Source organism: Cibotium barometz, chromosome 3, assembly GCF_041138505.1.
Source record: "Cibotium barometz isolate CiBa-2024 chromosome 3, ASM4113850v1, whole genome shotgun sequence".
NCBI lineage: Eukaryota > Viridiplantae > Streptophyta > Polypodiopsida > Cyatheales > Cibotiaceae > Cibotium > Cibotium barometz.
The window spans coordinates 32,113,352-32,130,484 of record NC_141048.1 but is presented as its reverse complement, the minus strand read 5'-3'; the positions used below and the strand labels follow the sequence as shown (position 1 = coordinate 32,130,484).

The 17,133-nt window shown below is 46.7% G+C and overlaps 1 protein-coding gene across 1 annotated transcript in view; it reads right to left on the bottom strand.

The window, feature by feature from the left end:
• LOC147639962 (uncharacterized protein YJL213W-like) overlaps window positions 1–17,133 on the bottom strand; it is a 29,993-nt gene that overhangs the window by 12,241 nt on the left and 619 nt on the right. The gene's annotated exons all lie outside the window — the stretch shown is intronic.

The following is a 17,133-nucleotide window of genomic DNA, read 5'->3' as shown; positions in this document are numbered from 1 at the left end:
TCCCCCTTTGCTGGGATCTCCCACGTGCATTCATTGCATTGGACTTTCCAACAGAGTTGTTTTTCCTGTTCATCTCTTCTTGAAGAAGAGCACCCTCAACATCTGCATATGACAGCATAGCATTCGAATTGCTAGTGGCTGTCCTGAATGTGTCCCAACTCTCTGGCAAAGTGCATAACAAAAAAGTGGCTTTGAACTCATCGTCCATTGCCAACTTTTGATTTATAACTTGGCTGACAATACCATTAAACTCATTGAGATGGGCTGTCATAGAAGCCCCTTCCTTCATCTGAAGGCCTATGAGTTTCTTCAACCAATACACTTTGCTTGAGGCACTTTGTTGGGCATACAAGTCCTGCAATCTCTGCCACATTCCCCAAGCTGTCTTCTCTTCACGAATGCTGAAAAGTAATGAGTCTGACACAAACAACATGATAGTAGATCTTGCCAGCTCATCCATATCTTCCCACTCTTCAGCAGTAAGAGAAGCGGGCATCACACCCCTTTCTTTGATAGGCTTGTGCTGCTTTTTCTGGAGCAACACATTGTAGCACTGGGTTTGCCAAATATCATAATTATGCGAGCCTTCAAGCTTCTTGATGTGAAGCAATGAAGAGCTCTCACCTGTGGTTGCCATAGCAAAATGCAACCTGTAAATGCCTGACTCCCTGCAAAGTGTGCAAACACTGCACCCAAAAGCACACAAAGTGCTCACAGTTGTTCTCCCAAGCTTTATCTCCCACTGCGGAAGCAAGAATGCAACTTTTCTCCCACTTTATGTGATGAAAACACCAAAATCTGGTTGCTGCAGATTTTGGACAGCACCTTGAATGTGCTCTTTTGCCCTTCCAAAGTACTGTACAGCAGTACTAAGCGCTCACCAATGATGTACCAAACCTGTACCGGCAATTTCAGCAGCTGAAATTGAATCTTTTGGTCACTCAAAACAGTGTACAGCCATGCCAAAACATGCACAAAGCTGTGCCAAATCTGTACCAGCAGGTACAATAGCAATAAATGCTCTCCTGGCTGTCCAAATGAGTGAAAATCAGACTTTTACAGTCCTGTACACTGCATAAAACAGTCCCGAACAGAAATTGGGCAAAAGCCCCTTGACTGCAAGCTGATTTTTGAGGATTCAAGGCATAAATGTCTTGCCTGCTGCTTTGCCAAGCTCAACAAGCATACAAACTTGAAAAGCCCCTTGATTTGAGATCAATTGCTGATCATACATGGTACATTGACGCACATGAAGGCATCCTGTGTGTTCACGATGCTTCCCCTTGGCCACATATACATCCAATACATGAAAGCCCCTTGATTTACAGGCACATTGAGTGCTTGTAAGGCATCAGCACATTATCCACATCATCAAATGCGATTGCCTGCATGCAAATCAAACAAATCGGCACAAAAGCCCCTTGATTTGCACTGCAATTTGCTGCAATTTTGCCCAAATGTGCGATTTTTCACATCATACAGCATGTATGAGTGCTTAATTGCACAATTACATCAAAAGCCCCAAATTTCGACATCCAATTTCCTGCAAATTGATCCTGATTTGACCAATTTCCTGCAAATTGATCCTGATTGTGACCAATGTCACCCAATTTTGCTCAAAAATTGAGCAATTGGGCACCTGTACCTGCTCAATTGTTGATTGTACTTGCTCAATTGCAAATCCCAAAAAAAAAATGAGGCAAATACCTTGTAATTTCTGATTTTTCTCTGATTTGCAGGCGGGTTGATGAATTTGGTGCTGATGCTCATGCAGTTGCTGCTGCAATTGTGATGTTTGATTGCAGGTGCTCGTTGCTGATTGCAGACATCTGATGCTCTGTTGCAGAAGACGGTGATGAAGCTGCTGTAGAGAAGGGACTGCACACGTGTTGGGGAGAGTCGCCAAGTCGCCTGCTAGAAGACTAGAAGGAAGGCGGCAGAGAGGGGGCGGCGAGTTGGAGAGAACTGCTCCGCCTGCTTTGCCTGGTTCGCTCGCTGCTGAGCGCCTGGCGCCAAGTGCGTGCTACGTTTTTTAACGCCTCAACGCCTGCTGTGCGCTGGAACTCCACGTTCGCCAGCTTCACGCTGTTCGCCTGGGTTCGCTACGATGCGCCTTCGCTCGTGTTTGCCTGCGCCGTGTATTCGCCTAGCGCCTTCTATGCCCAGCGCTATGCCTGAGTTCGCCCAGTCTATATGACGGGCTCCGCTCAACGTTAATACGCTTTGTGTTTGCCTGCTAAGCTTAATTATGTTGACGCCCAGCCAACGGCTGCTGCCTTCGCTCGCTATGCTGCCTTCGCCTAGTAGTCGACTGTGCTGATGACGCTTCTCACCAGCGATGGCCCTCCCTCTAGCGCCAAGCTTGGCCAGACCTCGTGACTGTTGGGCAGCCCACGCTGGTTGGCTGGGCAGAGAAAGGCGACCAAAAAAAAAGAAGAAGGCAACCCTCAGATCAGAATTCAGCACGACCAGTACGACTGCTCCAGGGCTCTGATACCAGTTGAAGGGAGAAACTGAATTAGGGTTAGAGTTCATTCATGGGAGACATACACAGAGAAGCAAGGGAGAGAGAGAGAGAGAGAGAGTTGTGGGGATAAGTCAACTCATGAGGCATGAGTGTGTGACTCCCCTATCACACATGTATATTGCACTAGTACACATAGTGCACTTAGTACATTAAAAGTACTAAGTGTACTATGTACTATAACTTATGGGCTTGTACACACTATAAGGGTGGGCATAACGCCTTTACCCCAACAGAAGGCGCCTCAAAGCATCCACATTTAAGTGGCCAAAACGAAAGTGCCACAAATCTCCGACCTGAGAACCTGTCAATGAGGAGAGTGCAGAGAGCTTGTAGATGCCATTCTCCACACCGCCTTCCCAAACAACTTGGCCAGTCTCACGGTCCCTAAGAGCAACTGAATGCTCCTCAAATTCCACCCGAAAGCCAGTCTTGCATACCTCATGCACTAACAGAAGATGAAAACCCAGAGCAGGGACATAAAGAACACGGGAAGCATGCTTGCCCCCCTTGCCGTCGGGAATAATCTCCATCCGGCCCTCACTATGTATCGGAATAGTGGAGTTATCGCCAATAAAGATGCGACCTGACTGCCGTTTCAGATCCAGAAAGAAGTCACGGGATGGAGTCATGTGCCTAGAAGCACCACTGTCGAGAATCCATTCCCGGATATCCTTCGCGGTAAAGCCAACTGCCTCCTCGCTCGAAGATGATGAAGCATTGGAGTCCACCATCTCTAAGTGCACAAATGCCGGAGTCTTTGCAGCTGAGGCTGAGGAATCAGTACTCTTCCCTGTCCGCTTAGGGCACTTCCTCCAGTAGTGGCCTTTCTCGCCACAATCATTACAAGATCTTTCGGCCTTCAGCTTCTCTCGTTCTGAATCAGGCTTCTTCTCAGAAGACTTCTCCGGTGAAGCCTTCCCTTTGCCCTTGTTGTTATTCCGGCCTTTCGACCGTTGGCCAGTTAAGGCCTCCGAACCTCCGCTGTGAGGAGGGTTCGTGAAACGCTCCTCCTGGTCCAAGACCATTGGCACAAGCTCCTCCCAGGTTATGGTGCTGCTTTCTATTCCTCGTAATCAACGAGGAATAGAAAGCAGAATACTGACCAGGCAAGTGGGACAGCAAAGCAATGGCCATGTCTTCAGATGATATCTCTTTCCCAGCTTGTAGGACTTCCTGCTAAAGGACCTGCAGCTTGTTAATGTGTTCCCGCATCGTCGAGGACTTTGCAGGGTTCATAACCCGCATCTGCACTTCCAAGGAGATCCATTTCATGGGTGATACCCTGTTATACAAAGAAGCCAAGTGCTCCCATATGCCTCTCGCCAGCGTCATGTGCTTCACATGATTGATTACTTGTGGTGTGCAATTGAGGAAAATAAATGACCGGACCCTGGCGTTGACACGATCCCACATGTGTGCCTGTGCCTCTCGGTCCTTCCTCGTCGATAGTAACTCCCCTTCCTCAGCTTTCGGCCGTGGAACCCCGATGATGATAAAATCAGCAAGGTCATAGGACTCCGGCACCGACTCCATCATGACCTTCCAGATGCCGTAATTGGACCCGTCCAACTGACGATCCACTGGGAACATGAGGAGAGTCGGAATCTTCACGTGCTTCTCAGCCATCTCTAGTAAATCTGCCATCGCGGAGAGTAACCTGAAAGGGTGGGTGGGTGGGAAAAAAAAATCTGTAAACCTGCAAGTGGCTGTCCAGCACCTTAGCCCGCCTTCCTCTTGCACCTTCTCTTCCCGTACAGCCCAAAACAGTCCACCAATCAACAGCCTAACGCTCCCCCTCTTGCTAAGAAAAACTCCCAAGATCTATCTCGAGCCTAGGGCTCTGATACCATGTCAGAATATGCAATGGAAATGATAACCAAACTTGGGTAGACAAGAGCAAGTAGACTGCAGAAAATAAACAGCACAAGAAACACAGAGAGATAGGTGTGTAAACTCTTCTCTATACACAAGATCCCGAGAAAACTGAATGAGGAAGTGGTGGGGGCAAGGGGCCTATTTATATGCCCCTGGGAGAGCAGTCGGCCAGCACTGTACAAGTCCATGACTGCATAAATGCAGTCGGCCAGCAGAAAAATGCCCACGACTGTGTGAATGCAGTCAGCCAGCAGTCCAGAGGCCTACGCATCACCTGTGTGCAGTCGGCCAGCCACAGGACTACTGTTGGGACAGTCGGCCAACCCTGGAGTGCTCCTGCCACCCTCTGGCAACCCTCCCCACCACTAGAAAAAATGGGAAAAAATACGGGGAGTGTGGAAAAATGATAAAACACCTTATACAGGGCGGGCACACCCACAACAGAGGCCCTGGTGTATAAATATAGACAGGAGATGACTTCTAACAGAGTTGGCTATCAACTCTACCAACCCTAATAATTATGTATGTTCACACAATAACCCAATAACTCTATCCAGACTTGGCTGCTCATTGAGCACCAGGACAATATTACAATGATCTGGCACAATAGCCCTTACAAACACATGAATTTGACCACATCATCGACCTCTAAGATCGCCAATGGGTAGAAGCATGTCACCAATTGGCCGACCATTTGGTCCATCTCCAGTTTTTGCGTCTCATTCACTTGAGGCCAGGCCAGTGTCTCATGTGAAGAGGCCAGTATTTTGCTGACATGGACGGGAGCCAGACTGGTGCCACCCGTGTGTTAGCAAGATGGTGTCGTATGGACGGGAGCCAGATCAGTGCCACCCGTGTATGACCTGGACTGTGTTCGACCCATGGGATTGTCACGCCATGGAAGAGCCAGTATTCGTGCCGTGTTTTGCCTATGGGACTGTCACACCATAGGGAAACTCGTGCCTGGAACTGTGTCTTACCTATGGGACTGTCACTCCATAGGAAGACCAGGTTTATATGTTTTTATGTCGTGCCAGTTTTGTGCCGACAGATATTTTGTACTTGTTCCATGAACGGGAGATATGTCCATGTTACTATTTGCACATGCACACATGATTTGCATGCTTGAAACTGTTTTCGCATGACATGTATTTGTGTGTTTGCCTGCTTGACGTGTTACTTACTGAGCGGGGACGCCTGCCAGTGAGTCGTGAAGTCTGCTCTGTATTCTGACAAGTTTTGGTGCATGTGAACAGGTGGTAAGTATGTCGCACTTGTTGTTTTAATGTTTTATATTCTAACCCTTTATTTTATAAGGTTAGGTGTTCACATTTATTTAAAAGTGGGCACCCCCTTTGGGCACCCACTTAGGGGCCAAGGTGGGGAGCCCCACTTTTAAGTGAGTGTGGGGGTGGACATAGTCACCTACCCCCACTAGTTCCCCCACATGCAAACGTGGGTATCACAAAGTTAACTCTACATTAATTTTTATTAAAAAGCTCCCTTCTTCAAGCGTGAGCAGCATCCGCTTCGTGGAAAACCAGCTGCCGGCGATCATCTTTCCCTCTGGCGCATGTCTTTCATGAAGGCGAAGTATCCTCTGCTGCTGGCTGCGCCTGCCTCTCTACAGGCGGCTGAATACTGTTGCTGGTGGCTGCGTTGAATCTTGCAGGGGACTGCTTATGCTGCTGCTGCCTGCGCCAGCTCTTCTATAGACGGCTGTAACTCCAACCAGCGCTGATTACAGGTGCCGTCTATACTTCAGCTGCACCTCAGCCTCTCCTGCAGGCGGTTGTCACCTCCACAAGGCTGCACAGCTGCAGCTGCTCCCACAGGCGGCTGAATTTCAGCAGGCTGCGCTGTCCTCACCTCCACGTTGAAGTTATCTGCAGATAACCCATCTTCTATCAGCTGTCACCTCCAATAGGTTGAGCTGCTGTACAGGCCAGAGGCGGCTGCCTTTTCCTATGCAGGCGACCATAACAAGCAAGTTGTGCAACCTCTCCTCCTCCTCCTCTGCACAGTAGCTACTATCAACAAAAGGATACAATTGGCTGCACCTCCACGCCATCTTCCTTCCTCCACGCTGCAGCCAGGCCTCTCCGCCCTTGCAAGTGGATGCTTCTTCTCGCACAGCAGGCGGCTGTACCCTTTGTGGTGGTGCTTGTCTTGTTAGTTCTACACGAGGCAACTCTTTCTTCAACAAGGGTGGCTTCATATTCTACACAAACACCACAAGTATTGGTTTTCTATCAACCATCTACAAGTAAGTGATTTTCAGATTTGAAAAAGTATTTTATGTTTAAATCTGATAAAGGATTCATCCCACTCGGCCAACACCCGTTCGGTGCCGGGTTGTCCAAGCTATATTGGCGAACCTCGGTCCAAAGGTGCTGAGATCGGGAGAGCCAGGTGTTAGTACGAGAGCGCCTGTTTGTGCGTGGTCTCGGAACACCAGTGAGGCGCTCTCTGCGGAGTCCAGTGAAAGCACAGGACCGTAGAGATTGGACCACACTAGTGGTCGCTCTGCTTCGAGCTTCTACATCGAAATTCGAGCCTATTTGTTTGGTACTGTTTTCATATGTACATGGACATTATCTTGTTCTTGGAACCCATGGAGCATTGTATTTATTAAATACTCCCAATAAATATATCATATATTGAGGGGGGGGTCGGCCCGTTCCGGCCCCAGTGCTGGTGTCCATCTTTCCATTTCATTTCATTTAAATTTCAAGTTGTTTTAAGTTGTCCATTTCAAATTTGTGGTTTTAAAGTTGTGCTATTAAGCGTGTGGGTGTCCAACGGAGTCTTTCCCACTTGACGGGATCGGTTTCATTGGTATCAGAGCACGGTTGTTTCCCTCTTCCTAGTGGGGAAACGAATCTGTGTACTGGACATCCCGCTTTTAGCAAACTTAAAACACAATGGACAGCCAAGGCAACCCTTTGGAAGTACCAAATTCGAGGGGTCCATCTAGTGCTTCTCGTGGGTCTGATGCCCTGCGTGGTAGGCACAAGCCCCTTGAAAGGGTTCTTGATAGTGAATCCAAGGGTCAACTGTCTCCAGGAAAGACAGTTATGCTTGAACAAGAGCCTGATGCTATGAGGGCTGAAATGGAACATATGAGAAAACTTTTGCAGGCTCAAGAGCAAGAATTAAAGTTTTTGCATGAAGATCCCCATCTGCAAAGTGCTATTGAAGCCAGGAAGGCTAATGCTATGGTTGATGTAACTTTTGAATCAATGGCTCGTGAAGTGGGCAAGAAACCAAGGGAGTTGGCACTTGCCTATCTCCTTCGCAAAGGTGATATCAAAGAGGGGGATGACGGAGAGCTGAAATTCAGAAATCCACCTCGTTTGAAGCATGGAGATCCCGCATCCCATAGGCTGAAATCTTTTATGCAAAAGGAAGAGGTGACTGTCATCTCTCGTCATGCATCCTCTCCACAAGGCACAAAGCCTGATAGATTTATGTATGCCAGTGCTCATGGAGGGCATGAAAGTCACACGCATGCAAGACATGTATCTCATGATGACAGGTCTACTTCCAGAAAAATTTTGCCTTCTGAGTTGTCTCATGGAGAGACAATGCCATATACAGGTAAATCACATGCATCTGAGTTTCGAGTTCGTGGAGCACATGCCACCGTGCCCCATGAAGCTTCTTTGATGGCCCATGGAGCCCATGCAGACAGGGCTACCCCGTTGGATAAGGGGAAAAGAAAAAGAGAAGACCATGAGCCCCATGCCAGGAAGCTCAAGGAATTCAAAGCAGGTGATAAATCTGTCAAATTTGATGTCTTTCATGGTGAACATGATGCTTCTAAGGTGTTAGCATTTGTGGCACAGTTCGACATTGCTTTTAGCGATGAGGATTTTACAGAAAAGTCAAAGGTGCGCCATGCTAGCATGTTTTTAAAAGGGACTGCTGCTCATTGGTGGATCACTGAAAAGATCACCAAGGATCCCATCTCTACTTGGAAGGAATTCAAAGATAGATTTTATGCTCAGTTCTTGCCACCCAATGCGGAGCAAACTCTCACTCAAAAGTGGGACAGGCTGGAACAAAAAGATAATGAGAGTGTGCAACAGTATGTTAACAAATTTTGGAAAGTGTTGCTGGAAGTGACTCCCTTCATGCAAATCACAGAGGATGAAAGAAAGAGGAAGTTTCGTTCTGGACTACAACCAGCATATAAATCGGGTATTGAATTGCATCCGAAACATACGTTGCAACAACTCACAGCTTCTGCCCTTGCTACGGAGCAATTGGTGCTCAAAATCAAGCAGGATCAAGGAGGTTCCAAGGGGAAGGACAAGGCTGTCTCAAATCAGCAAAAGGGTGGACAGCCACCTAAAAAGAACTTCCGGGAGTCCTACAAGGGTGGTAAAGCTGAAAATAACACATCTAAAGAACAGGGCCCAAGGAAGAACAAATTTGGCTTAACCCCGGAGCAAAGAGAGCAATATGCTAAGGATGGAAAATGCTTTTCTTGTGGTAGCAAAGACCACATGTTCCGACAATGCCCAGATCGCAAACCAAAGCACGAGGACAAGCACACCAAAGCAAATGTTCATGCAGTTCCTGATGTGCAAGGTAATACAGGAGATGATGCAAAAGAGCGTATGGTTTGCAAGGCTTGGGGGCAAATCAAGGATCAGCCCGCACTCTTCATGTTTGATGACTGTGCAACTGACAATTTCATCTCTATGCAAATGGCAGCTGCATTGGGTATTGAGGTTGAAAACATGGGACCTCAGATTGAAGCCGAAGCTGCATTTATTGGTAAAGAGGTGCAGGTTACCCCTTTGATAGGGAAGTTGCGCATCCATATCCAGGGCTACCTTGATAATGAGCATTTCCTAGTTGCTCCTCTGAATGGATGTGATGTATTGTTGGGCAAGCCGTGGCACCATAGGCTTGAGCCCCGCAAAGACTACAAGTCCAATATGATTTCTTTTATGCATAAAGGCCGCATGCATTTTATTGATGCGGGCAAAGAAGGGGATTCCATCCCAGTTGTATCACACATCCAAATTAATAAAGCAATGAAAAAGAGTCTTTCAGCGTACTTGATTTTTGTGCGTGATAGTCTTGTGCCAAATCGTCAAAATGTGGATACTATGTCTAATGATAGGCTGAATTTTCTTAATGCATTCAACGACTGTTTTGCTGACTCGTTGCCAGGTGAATTACCTCCCCAAAGGCCCGAAGATCACCGCATAGATCTTGTGCCAGGTAGTTCTCCACCTAACAAACCCGCATACCGAGTGAGTGCTGCACAACAAGAAGAAATTATGAAGCAGGTAAACGAGCTTTTAGAGAAAGGTTTGGTTCAGCCCAGTTCCTCACCTTACTGCTCTCCTGTGCTTCTTGTTCAAAAGAAAGACGGATCATTCCGTATGTGCGTGGACTATAGAGCTTTGAACAAGCTTACCATCAAGAACAAATTCCCAATTCCACGTATTGATGATATCTTGGATAAGCTTGATGGTTCAGCTTGCTTTGGCAGACTTGATTTAAAGAGTGGATATCACCAGATACGCGTGGTGCCATAAGATGTCCATAAGACTGCATTAAGGACAGCCTTCGGATTATATGAATTCTTGGTAATGCCTTTTGGTCTCACCAATGCTCCTGCTACTTTTAATCGTATGATGGATAGGATATTCCGACCCCATCGCAAGTTTACAGGAGTCTTCTTTGATGATATCTTGGTTTTCTCCAAGAATGAGCAGGAACACAGAACTCATTTGGTCACAGTGTTCGAAGAGTTGCGGAAGCATAAACTTTTCGTCAATGCCAAGAAAAGTGAATTTTTCCTTTCAGAGATTCATTATCTGGGACATATTGTATCCAAGGATGGAGTTACAATGGATCCTGCAAAGATAGAGACTATTCGGAATTGGCCCGAATTGCAAAACGTACATCAAGTACATAGTTTTCTGGGATTATGTTCGTACTACAGGCGTTTCATAAGGCATTTTGCTATGATTGCCACTCCTCTACATGATCTCACGAAGAAGAAAACTGCTTTCAAATGGACTTCAAAGGAACAGGATGCTTTCTTGCAGCTCAAGCATGCTATTATATGTGGTCCAGTATTGATTGTTCCTGACTTGCACAAGTCATTCGTGGTTGAATGTGATGCTTGTGGTGATTGCATAGGAGCTGTCCTAAATCAAGAAGGGCATGCAGTTGCATACGAGAGCCGTCGTTTGCATGATGCTGAGCTTCATATGGATATCTATGAGAAAGAGCTCTTGGCTGTAATTCACGCCTTAAAGATTTGGAAACACTACCTTCTTGGGGCTGAATTTGTAGTCAAGACAGATCATCAAAGCTTGAGATACTTTCTGTCTCAAACCAAGCTTTCAGAGAAGCAGATGAGAATGGCAAATTTTCTTTCCATGTTTCATTTTCAGATTGTGCATACCCCAGGAAAGAAAAATGTGGTGGCCGATGCACTATCTAGGAGGCCTTATGTTGCTGCAATCTCAGTGGCCTCTCATGGAGATCTATCTGCTATGAGAGATTTGTATCATTTGGATGCTGATTTTTGCCATATATGGACTGATTTGATGGCTGGTCATTCACATGCCTCTTATGTTATCAACGAGGGTTCTCTCATGAAGGATAATTGCCTATGTGTGGTGAAGGATTTGCGTCCAAAGGTTATGGACGAATGTCATGCTCCACCTTATGCTGGTCATAGAGGTATTATGCCTACTACTCGCATGATTCAGAGGTACTTCTTTTGGCCAAGCATGCGTAAAGACATTGAGGCTTATGTGCGTGCATGTATTACTTGTCAAAAGGTGAAATTTGACAGGCAAAAGCCTCCAGGTTTGCTTCAGCCATTGCCTATTCCCTCGCAACCTTGGGAAAGTATCACGATGGATTTTATTATGGATTTGCCTAGATCCCAGCATGGGAATGATGCTATTTGGACTATTGTGGACAGGTTTAGCAAGCAAGCTCACTTCTTGCCCGTCAAGAAAACCATTAAAGCTGATCATATGGTAAAGCTTTTTCTTGCTAATATTTTCAAGCATCATGGTATGCCTAAATCCATTGTTGGGGATAGAGATCCCAGGACTACAAGCCTATTTTGGAGGGCTTTGTTTGATAATATGGGTACTAAGCTTGAGTTTTCATCAGCTTATCATCCCCAAACGGATGGCCAAAGTGAAGCTGCAAATTCAACCGTGTTGGATTTATTGAAATGTTATGTGGCAGATCAAAAGACTGCATGGGAGAAGTATCTTCCACTTGTTGAGTTTGCCTACAACAATACGATCCATGCTTCCACAGGAAAGGCTCCGTTTGAGATTATTTATGGCAAAGTGGTCTTGCCACCCATCCTTCGTACAAAGGATGAGATTTTTGCAGCTGATGAATATGTTCGTGACTTGGATGTTGCCTTTGGTCAGGTGCGGACAGCCATTGCAAGATCTCAGGATAAGCATAAAATGGCTGCTGACAAGCATAGAAGGGACATGGAAGTCAAAGAAGGTGATTGGGTATTGCTGAAATTTGAGAAGGCTAGGCTTCGGAAGAGGCCAGGACGAGAAGGATCATATCCTAAGCTTTCTCCTCGCTATTATGGACCCTTCAAGGTGATTCACAAAATCAATGAAGTGTCCTACAGGCTTGCTTTACCTAGTCATTGGAAGATTCACAATTCTTTTCATGTGAGTCTATTTCGGAAATATGTGGGGCCAGATCCTGATGAGCCTGTCACAGAAGATCCGCCAGAGATTGAAGAGCTTGAGGAGATCCTCCAGCCAGAACAGATTGTTTTTCACAAGGAGAGAAAGCTACCTGCAGGAAAGCTTTCCAGGAGATACCTTGTGAAGTTTAAGAATTATTTGCCTATTGATGCCAAGTGGGTAAATGAGGATTATTTTGCAGATTATCCGCAATTGTTGCAGGCATATCTTGAGGCTTTTCAGTTGAGGTCAACTCTTTAGAAGCCCGGGGGGATGTCACCAATTGGCCGACCATTTGATCCATCTCCAGTTTTTGCGTCTCATTCACTTGAGGCCAGGCCAGTGTCTCATGTGAAGAGGCCAGTATTTTGCTGACATGGACGGGAGCCAGACTGGTGCCACCCGTGTGTTAGCAGGATGGTGTCGTATGGACGGGAGCCAGATCAGTGCCACCCGTGTATGACCTGGACTGTGTTCGACCCATGGGATTGTCACGCCATGGAAGAGCCAGTATTCGTGCCGTGTTTTGCCTATGGGACTGTCACACCATAGGGAAACTCGTGCCTGGAACTGTGTCTTACCTATGGGACTGTCACTCCATAGGAAGACCAGGTTTATATGTTTTTATGTCGTGCCAGTTTTGTGCCGACAGATATTTTGTACTTGTTCCATGAACGGGAGATATGTCCATGTTACTATTTGCACATGCACACATGATTTGCATGCTTGAAACTGTTTTCGCATGACATGTATTTGTGTGTTTGCCTGCTTGACGTGTTACTTACTGAGCGGGGACGCCTGCCAGTGAGTCGTGAAGTCTGCTCTGTATTCTGACAAGTTTTGGTGCATGTGAACAGGTGGTAAGTATGTCGCACTTGTTGTTTTAATGTTTTATATTCTAACCCTTTATTTTATAAGGTTAGGTGTTCACATTTATTTAAAAGTGGGCACCCACTTAGGGGCCAAGGTGGGGAGCCCCACTTTTAAGTGAGTGTGGGGGTGGACATGGTCACCTACCCCCACTAGTTCCCCCACATGCAAACGTGGGTATCACAAAGTTAACTCTACATTAATTTTTATTAAAAAGCTCCCTTCTTCAAGCTTGAGCAGCATCCGCTTCGTGGAAAACCAGCTGCCGGCCAGAGTCACACGGGGACGCGGGGACGGCCCTTAGGGACGCGGGACGCGGGACGCGGGGACGGGGACGGCCGGGGACGGGGGGGGACGCGCAGGGGACGCCGTGCAGAATGGGGACGCATAGAGTCGTCCCGGGGACGCGTTCCCGAAACGCGGGACAGGCAGGGGACGCAGACAGGGGTCATAAACGGTCAGAAAACGGCCAGAAACGGGCAAATTTCTAGCTATAAAAGAAGGCACACTTTAGGACTTTTCTCCACACTCAAGTTTGAAGCTTCAAGCCTCATTGCTCAAGCCTCAAGCTTCCAAAGTTCCAAGTTCCATTGTCCAAGCCTCAAGGCCCAAGTGGCAAGTTAGCCCTCTCTCTCTCTCTATACTATCTACATTGTGCCAACTTCCAAGCCATCTCTCTCTCTCTCTCTCTCTCTCTCTCTCTCCAAGTTCCATGATCCATCCCTCTTGAGACTTGCAAGCCTCAAGAGTCAAGCGGCAACTTGCAACTCTCTATTGCACCCTTCTTCCCTCTCTCTCACACTATCATCATTCATGGCATCTCAAGGTGAAGGCGCCGCCGCCACATCTTCCGTTGCGGGCTCTTCACGAAGGAGGCCGGCGGTGCACACATGGTCATGGTGGGATGAGGTCCACTACACTAGTCGTGGAGTGGGCGGTGGTTCAAGCCTCAAGGGCATGGAATTGCATGATCTATTGTGATCTATCATCTATGATCTATCTAGTATCTCTATTTTGTACCCACTCTTTTTTGTAACCCTCACTGCCCATGAGGCATGTACTTATCTCTTTGTATCTATCAGACTATCAATCACATAATCAGTGTGCCATCGATGTTTTATTAGCGCATTTTGCTCAAAATGACTCTTGTTTTTTTGTCTATTCGGTGTAAAATTTTGTTCAAAGTGTGTCTCTATATGTATGTCATGCATACAACTCCTAAATTGCTTTTAAAAAAGAGGTTTTTTTTGCCGTTCCCTACCCCGTCCCCGGGACGGCACTTCCCCGTCCCCGTCCCCGTCCCCCGTCCCCATGTGACTCTGCTGCCGGCGATCATCTTTCCCTCTGGCGCATGTCTTTCATGAAGGCGAAGTATCCTCTGCTGCTGGCTGCGCCTGCCTCTCTACAGGCGGCTGAATACTGTTGCTGGTGGCTGCGTTGAATCTTGCAGGGGACTGCTTATGCTGCTGCTGCCTGCGCCAGCTCTTCTATAGACGGCTGTAACTCCAACCAGCGCTGATTACAGGTGCCGTCTATACTTCAGCTGCACCTCAGCCTCTCCTTCAGGCGGTTGTCACCTCCACAAGGCTGCACAGCTGCAGCTGCTCCCACAGGCGGCTGAATTTCAGCAGGCTGCGCTGTCCTCACCTCCACGTTGAAGTTATCTGCAGATAACCCATCTTCTATCAGCTGTCACCTCCAATAGGTTGAGCTACTGTACAGGCCAGAGGCGGCTGCCTTTTCCTATGCAGGCGACCATAACAAGCAAGTTGTGCAACCTCTCCTTCTCCTCCTCTGCACAGTAGCTACTATCAACAAAAGGATACAATTGGCTGCACCTCCACGCCATCTTCCTTCCTCCACGCTGCAGCCAGGCCTCTCCGCCCTTGCAAGTGGATGCTTCTTCTCGCACAGCAGGCGGCTGTACCCTTTGTGGTGGTGCTTGTCTTGTTAGTTCTACACGAGGCAACTCTTTCTTCAACAAGGGTGGCTTCATATTCTACACAAACACCACAAGTATTGGTTTTCTATCAACCATCTACAAGTAAGTGATTTTCAGATTTGAAAAAGTATTTTATGTTTAAATCTGATAAAGGATTCATCCCACTCGGCCAACACCCGTTCGGTGCCGGGTTGTCCAAGCTATATTGGCGAACCTCGGTCCAAAGGTGCTGAGATCGGGAGAGCCAGGTGTTAGTACGAGAGCGCCTGTTTGTGCGTGGTCTCGGAACACCAATGAGGCGCTCTCTGCGGAGTCCAGTGAAAGCACAGGACCGTAGAGATTGGACCACACTAGTGGTCGTTCTGCTTCGAGCTTCTACATCGAAATTCAAGCCTATTTGTTTGGTACTGTTTTCATATGTACATGGACATTATCTTGTTCTTGGAACCCATGGAGCATTGTATTTATTAAATACTCCCAATAAATATATCATATATTGAGGGGGGGGTCGGCCCGTTCCGGCCCCAGTGCTGGTGTCCATCTTTCCATTTCATTTCATTTAAATTTCAAGTTGTTTTAAGTTGTCCATTTCAAATTTGTGGTTTTAAAGTTGTGCTATTAAGCGTGTGGGTGTCCAACGGAGTCTTTCCCACTTGACGGGATCGGTTTCAAAGCATGTCCTCGTCAAACTCGGGAGTGTACACATGACATCTCCTCCTACTTGGAGCACGGGTGCAAATGATGCTTCACCGTTCCAACCCAGTATGGATCTTTTGGCGAGCTTGCTCTCTGCTCCACACACTAGTCCGAACTCCAATAGCATGGCTAATGGGCCAAGTTCTCCAATGATGTCTCTACTAGTGCCTCCTCAAAAATTGCGGGCTCTGGAACTAGCCCCTCTGCCTGTATGGTAGACACCATTGTGGCTTCTCACTCATCTGATCCTCCTCCTCAATGGATTTGGAGAGAAAAGTCTAAAACTCACTTGATGGTACATACACTAGTGTCAGATGTTTTCTTTTTTTACTTTGTTCTTTTAGTTTTCCCATGGCTCGATACATCAATGGTACCATTGTGTTAGTTTTGGTCTCATAGACTTTTGGGGTCTTTCGTAGACATTAATCTCTCTCTCTCTCTCTCTCTCTCTCTCTCTCTCTCTCTCAATGGAGGAGGAAGCTTGTGCACTCTATAGTGAAGGATGAATTTTGGGCGTAGTATAAAGAATCAAAAGACGATGAGTTGTGAGATCTGCTCTTACCTAGTTGATTCATCCTAACACAATGAACCATTGTCCTTCCTTGGTTCTTTCTCCTATGTTAAGGTGTGAAAAGTTGGGTTGTAGGGGCTTCCCTTAGTGTCCCTATGCTCCGAAGTTTTTTCTCACCATGAGGCAAAATGGTACTTACCCTTAGCATTTTCGAGTTAATAAAATGTGTGGAAGAAAAGAATGCCAAAACCAATGAAATATCCTCTCTAATTGAGATCCAAGAAGGTAGCATGTTAAAAGTTTCCAAAGGCGATTGGGCTTATTTCAAACAGTATGAGTGTGGCTCTGGTTGTCCTCAGCCTGGGTAGGCAAGAACAGCTTGGTACCCCTCTTGTGCTTGTGGGCAACCTGCAGTGTCTCTAGCATATGGTCTGCATGTGGCCCCTGCCTCTGAAGTACAACATTCACCTAACCTTTCTAAAGATCAAGCATGGTGATGGCTAGCAAGCAAAGAGAAGGCTTCCCCGGTTTTGGTATTGCAAAATGTAAGAACAGCTGATGGCTTCCTTACAAATTAATTTTCATTTACTTTTTCAAGTTTGTTTCTAAAGCTTCATAAGAGCTTGACCATACAAGCATATTTGCAAAGACAGGTGTATGCTTGTGTGCTCTTTGTATGCAAAGAGCAGGGCTCATTCACTTAACTCTCTCCGAATTAAATACCTTAGCAATCCAAAGTGAGATTGAAGCGTCCCAGGAAATCCACTTCACCAAAAACCCTACTTTTCTCTGCAGTGTAAGGCTAAGTTTACTTCATTTCATCTATTTGAGCTGATGTTTTGGCATCAAAACCCCCACCTAATTGCTTGTGTTTATCTATTTGACAGTGCCTCAGAGTGTGTGTGTGTGTGTGTGTGTGTGTGCTTGACAGTGCCTCAGTGTGTGTGTGTGTGTGTGTGTGTGTGAGTGTGTGTGCTTGACAGTGCCTCAGTGCAGCTTG